The following is a 6054-nucleotide window of genomic DNA, read 5'->3' on the forward strand; positions in this document are numbered from 1 at the left end:
CCTTCTCGACACTCTCAAGCGTGGGTGCAAGAATTGTCTTACTCTGAAAATACTTGTAATCTGACATGTTTTGTAACAAATTTGGATATGCAAAGTCTACCAAATGAGAGAGAGGGACATCAGTAGTTGTAATCAGCAGATCATCTGGAATTTTAACTTCTGATTCATCACCAACAACAGAACTAATATTTTCATTTCCAACATCAAGTATCTAATTAGCAAATCTCTTCATTTCACCATCATGTTTATCCGAAGAAGACATTAGAAGCCTCATGTTCGTATGGAACTTTAGAATCTTACAGAACGACCACAGATGGGATGAGTTAATAGCTGATGACAATATATCGTGTTTACTTTCTTTAGGAATTACCAAAAATATCTGTCTGAAATCACCTCCTTGAACCACAACCTTACCACCAAATGGTTGATGTGTTTTATGTTGATCAATAACTAACATAAAATCCCTGAGCGTCCGATCAAGTGCTTTAAAGCACATTTTATTGAGCATTGGAGTTTCATCCTAAATTATTAAACTACTTTGGATGAGCAGCTCAACCTTCAAACTACCATGCTTGATGTTGCAAGTAGATTCATCAGTAATTATAATGGGTATTGAAAACCTAGAATGAGCTGTTCTGCTACTAGGTAGGAGTAAAGACGCAATTCTCTAGATGTGACATTTAAAATAATCTTTTCTCTAGATCGAATAGCAGAAGTGATAAACCACTATTTTATAATTTATCTTGTGCTCAATTAAGTGGTTTTTATCAAGTCTTTGCTCACTTATTCATATAATTTGCATGGTTTTACAATTCCTTCCTTATTCTATGATATATGTGAAAACATGTTTCCTAGACCTTGAAACTGCGAATTTTAATTATCCTTTATTACCATTCAATGCCGTGATCTGTGTGTTAATTATTTTCAGGCTTTATAGGGCAGGAATGGCTTAGAGAACAGAGAGAAAACATGCAAAAGTGGAAAGAACGCGAGGAAATGAAGTATTTGAGAAACGGGCAGTGACGCGCACGCATGGACGACGCGGACACGTGCCTAGCGCAGAACACGAGCGACGCGTACACGTGATTGACGCATACGCGTGACAAGAAAAATTGCCAAATGATGCGCACGCGTGACTGACACGTACGCGTGACAGACGCCACGTGCAGAAAGTTGCAGAATTTCTCCCAACAATTTTTGTGCTCCTTCTCCGCCCAAATCCAAGCCTGAAAACACAAAATAGAGGCTGCAGAATGAGGGGATCACTCATTCATTCCAATCATTCATCAATTATTCACAATTTAGATTTTAGATGTAGTTCTTAGAGAGAGAGGTTATCTCCTCTCTCTCTCTTAGGTTTTAGGATTAGGATTTCTCTTAGTTTTAGGATTACTTCATCCCAATTCCAGGTTCAATGTTCCTTTAATTTAATTTCTCTTCTACTTTATTTGTTCTAGCTTACTAGTTTATTCTATTTTTCTTGTTGATTCCTTTCTTATTTAATTTGATTTACGAACCTTCCAATGTTAGATTTGATTTTATATTTAATGCAATTTGAGGTATTTCAGATTTATGATTGTTTCTTCTATTTATGTTATTGATGCTTTTAATTTAATTTAGATTTCTCTCCTTTTGGCTTTGGTTGAGTAATTGGTGACACTTGAGTTATCAAACTCCTTGTTGATTGATAATTGGAATTCGCTGGTTGATTTGGATCCCTCTAAAGCTAGTCTTTCCATAGGGGTTAACTAGGACTTGAGGAATCCCATTGATTGGTCCACTTGACTTTCCTTTATTTAGTAAGGGTTAACTAAGTGGGAGCAATAAACAATTCTCATCACAATTGATAAGGATGACTAGGATGGGATTTCCAGTTCTTATACCTTGCAAGGGTTTCCATGATTATTAATTTACTTTCTTGCCAATTTATTTCCTTGTTCCTTATTTTAAAAACCCAAAAAGATACTTTTCCATAACCAATAATAAATCATACTTCCCTGCAATTCCTTGAGAGACGACCCGAGGTTTCAATACTTCGGTTATTATTTTTATTGGGTTTGCTTAAGTGACAAACAAGTTTTTGTACGAAAGGATTCTTTGTTGGTTTAGAAACTATACTTACAACGAGAACATATTTGTAAAATTCTTTACTGACAGAAAATCCGGTTCGTCAAAATGGCGTCGTTGCCGGGGAATTGCAAACGTGTGCCTTATTATTGGTTATTGTAAATATTTACTTTTGCTTGTTTATTTGTTTTTGTTTTTGTTTTTAATTTTTATTAGCTACTATGAATTCTCACCCTTCTGGCTTTAAGTTTGGTTCCAATGTTGTTGTAAGGAATGGAAGCTATAATGAGAATAAGTATCAAGGTTGGAAGAATTAAAGATGGGAGGAGTGATGAGCGGAAAATTTATACGCTTTTTGGCATTGTTTTTACAGAGTTTTAGTATGATTTAGTTAGTTTTTAGTATATTTTTATTAGTTTTTAAATAAAAATTACATTTTTGGACTTTACTATGAGTTTGTGTGTTTTTCTGTGATTTCAAGTAATTTCTAGCTGAAATTGAGGGACCTGAGCAAAAATCTGATTCAGGCTGAAAAAGGACTGCAGATGCTGTTGGATTCTGACATCTCTGCACTCAAAGTGGATTTTCTGGAGCTACAGAACTCCAAATGGCGCGCTCTCAATTACGTTGGAAAGTAAACATCCAGGGCTTTCCAGCAATATATAATAGTCCATATTTTGCCCGAGTTTAGATGACGTAAACTGGCGTTCAACGCCAGCTCCATGCTACATTCTGGAGTTAAACGCCAGAAACAGGTTGCAAAGTGGAGTTAAACACCAGAAATAGGTTACAAACTGGCGTTCAACTCCAAGAGAAGCCTCTACACGTGTAAAGCTCAATGCTCAGCCCAAGCACACACCAAGTGGGCCCCAGAAGTGGATTTCTGCATCATTTACTCATTTCTGTAAACCCTAGTAACTAGTTTAGTATAAATAGGACTTTTTACTATTGTATTTACATCTTTTGATCCTTTGATCACATTTTGGGGGCTGGCCATTCGGCCATGCCTGGACCTTATCACTTATGTATTTTCAACGGTAGAGTTTCTACACTCCATAGATTAAGGTGTGGAGCTCTGCTGTTCCTCATGAATTAATACAAAGTATTACTGTTTTTCTATTCAATTCAAGCTTATTCCTTCTCTAAGATATCCATTTGCACCCAAGAACATGATGAATGTGATGATTATGTGATGCTCATCATCATTCTCACCTATGAACGCGTGCCTGACAAACACTTCCGTTCTACATGCAAACAAGCTAGAATGAGTATCTCTTAGATACCTAATACAGAGGACCGAGTCCGAGATATTAGAATCTTCGTGGTATAAGTTAGAACCCATGGACGGCCATTCTTGAGATCTGAAAAGTCTAAACCTTGTCTGTGGTATTCCGAGTAGGATCTGGGAAGGGATGGCTGTGACGAGCTTCAAACTTGCGAGTGCTGGGCGTAGTGACAGACGTAAAAGGATAGTAAATCCTATTCCAGTATGATCGAGAACTGACAGATGATTAGCCATGCAGTGACAGCGCATTGGACCATTTTCACAGAGAGGATGGGATGTAGCCATTGACAACGGGATGCCCTACATAAAGCTTGCCATGGAAGGGAGTAGGAATGATTGGATGAAGACAGCAGGAAAGCAGAGGTTCAGAGGAACGAAAGCATCTCTATACGCTTATCTGAAATTCTCACCAATGAATTACATAAGTATCTCTATCCCAGTTTATATTTTATTTATGTTTTTATTATCAATTCACCATAACCATTTGAATCCGCCTGACTGAGATTTACAAGGTGACCATAGCTTGCTTCAAGCCGACAATCTCCGTGGGATCGACCCTTACTCACGTAAGGTTTATTACTTGGACGATCCAGTGCACTTGCTGGTTAGTTGTATCGAAATTGTGAAAAAAGAACTAAAATTATGAACGTGCGTATTAAGTTTTTAGCGCCGTTACCAAGGAATGAACGATCACAGTTTCGTGCACCAAGTTTTTGGCGCCGTTGCCGGGGATTGTTCGAGTTTGGACAACTGACGGTTCATCTTGTTGCTCAGATTAGGTAATTTTATTTTAATTTTAAGCTTTTTGTTTTTATTATTCTTATTTTCGAAAAAATAAAAATAAATATTTTCAAAAAAAAATATTTTTCTTTAAAATTTTAAGAATGAATTCTAGTATTTCAGATGATGCTTTTATCATCACAGGAGCTAGTTGATTCCCATCAATTTGGTTGCTGTATGTAATGTCCTGCTGAAGCATGTTCTGCCTTGTCTAATCTCTTTAGACTGAAGCTTTAGACTAGCATTGCATGATTCCTGGAATTCTCAATAGAAATTTTGAAATCCTTATTTTCCTTTTCAAAAGAATTTTCGAAAAATAAAAAAAAAAATACAAAAAATTTTTTCTTCTTTTTCGTTTTTCCCAAAATAATTTTCGAAAAATACCAAAAAAAAATTTAATAAAATCATAAAACTAAAAATAATTTTGTGTTTCTTGTTTGAGTCTTGAGTCAAATTTTAAGTTTGGTGTCAATTGCATGTTTTTAAAATTTGTGCATTTTTCGAAAACTCATGCATGTATTCTTCATGATCTTCAAGTTGTTCTTGACAAGTCTTCTTGTTTGATCTTCATATTCTCTTGTTTTGTGTCTTTTGTTATTTTTCATATGCATTTTTGCATTCATAGTGTCTAAACATGAAAAATCTCTAAGTTTGGTGTCTTACATGTTTTTCTTTTCTTGAAAATTTTTTAAAATAAGTTCTTGGTGTTCATCTTGACATTCAAAGTGTTCTTGGTGTTCATCTTGACATTCATAGTGTTCTTGCATACATCACATGTTTTGATCCAAAATTTTCATGCATTGAGTCTTTTTGATGTTTTTCTCTTTTATCATTAAAAATTCAAAAATAAAAAAAAATATATTTCTCTTTTTCTTCTCATCAAATTCGAAAATTTGAGTTGAATTTTTTAAAAAATTTTTAAAATCTTGTTGTTTCTTATGAGTCAAATCAAATTTTCATTTTAAAAACTCTATCTTTTTCAAATCTTTTTCAAAAAAATCAAATCTTTTTCAATTTTCTTTCATAATTTTCGAAAATTCCAAAATGATTTTCAAAAATCTTTTTCTTATTTTGTTTCATAATTTCAAAATCTTTACTAACAATTAATGTGATTGATTCAAAAATTTTAAAGTTTGTTACTTGCCTATTAAGAAAGGTTCAATCTTTAAATTTTAAAATCCTATCTTTTAGTTTCTTGTTAGTCAAGTAATCAACTTTAATTTTCAAAATCAAATATTTTTAAATTCCTTTTTCAAATCTTTTTCAAAATAAATTTCAATCACATCTTTTTCAAAATTAATTTCAAAATCTTATCTAACTTCTTATATTTTCAAATTTGATTTTCAAATCTTTTTCAATTAACCACTTTACTTTTTATTTGATTCTTTTTTCAAAACTACCTAACTAACTCCCTCTCTAATTTTCGAAAATCCCTTCCCTCTTTCTCAAATTTCCTTTTTAATTAACTAATTGTTTTGATTTCAATTTAATTTGATTTCAATTTTAATTTTCGAATTTTAACTTTAATTTTAAAATATTTTTATTTTATTTTATTTAAATTTTCGAATTCTTCTCTTCCTCACCTCCTTCTATTTATTTATTCATCTACTAACACTTCTCCTCCACCCAAAAATTCGAACCCCATCCCCCTCTCTGTGTTCGAATTTTTCCTCTTCTCCTTCTTACATTCTTCTCTTCTTATACTTGCATAAGGAATCTCTATACTGTGACATAGAGGATTCCATATTTTCTTTTTGTGTTCTCCTCTTTTTCATATGAGCAGGAACAAGGATAAGAACATTCCTGTTGAAGCTGATCCTGAACCTGAAAGAACTCTGAAGAGGAAGCTAAGGGAAGCTAAAGCACAACTCTCTGGAGAAAATCTGACAGAAATTTTCGAAAAAGAAGGAGACATGGCCGAA

This window comes from Arachis ipaensis, chromosome B3 (assembly GCF_059453495.1).
Source record: "Arachis ipaensis isolate K30076 ecotype BB chromosome B3, ASM5945349v1, whole genome shotgun sequence".
Lineage (NCBI taxonomy): Eukaryota > Viridiplantae > Streptophyta > Magnoliopsida > Fabales > Fabaceae > Arachis > Arachis ipaensis.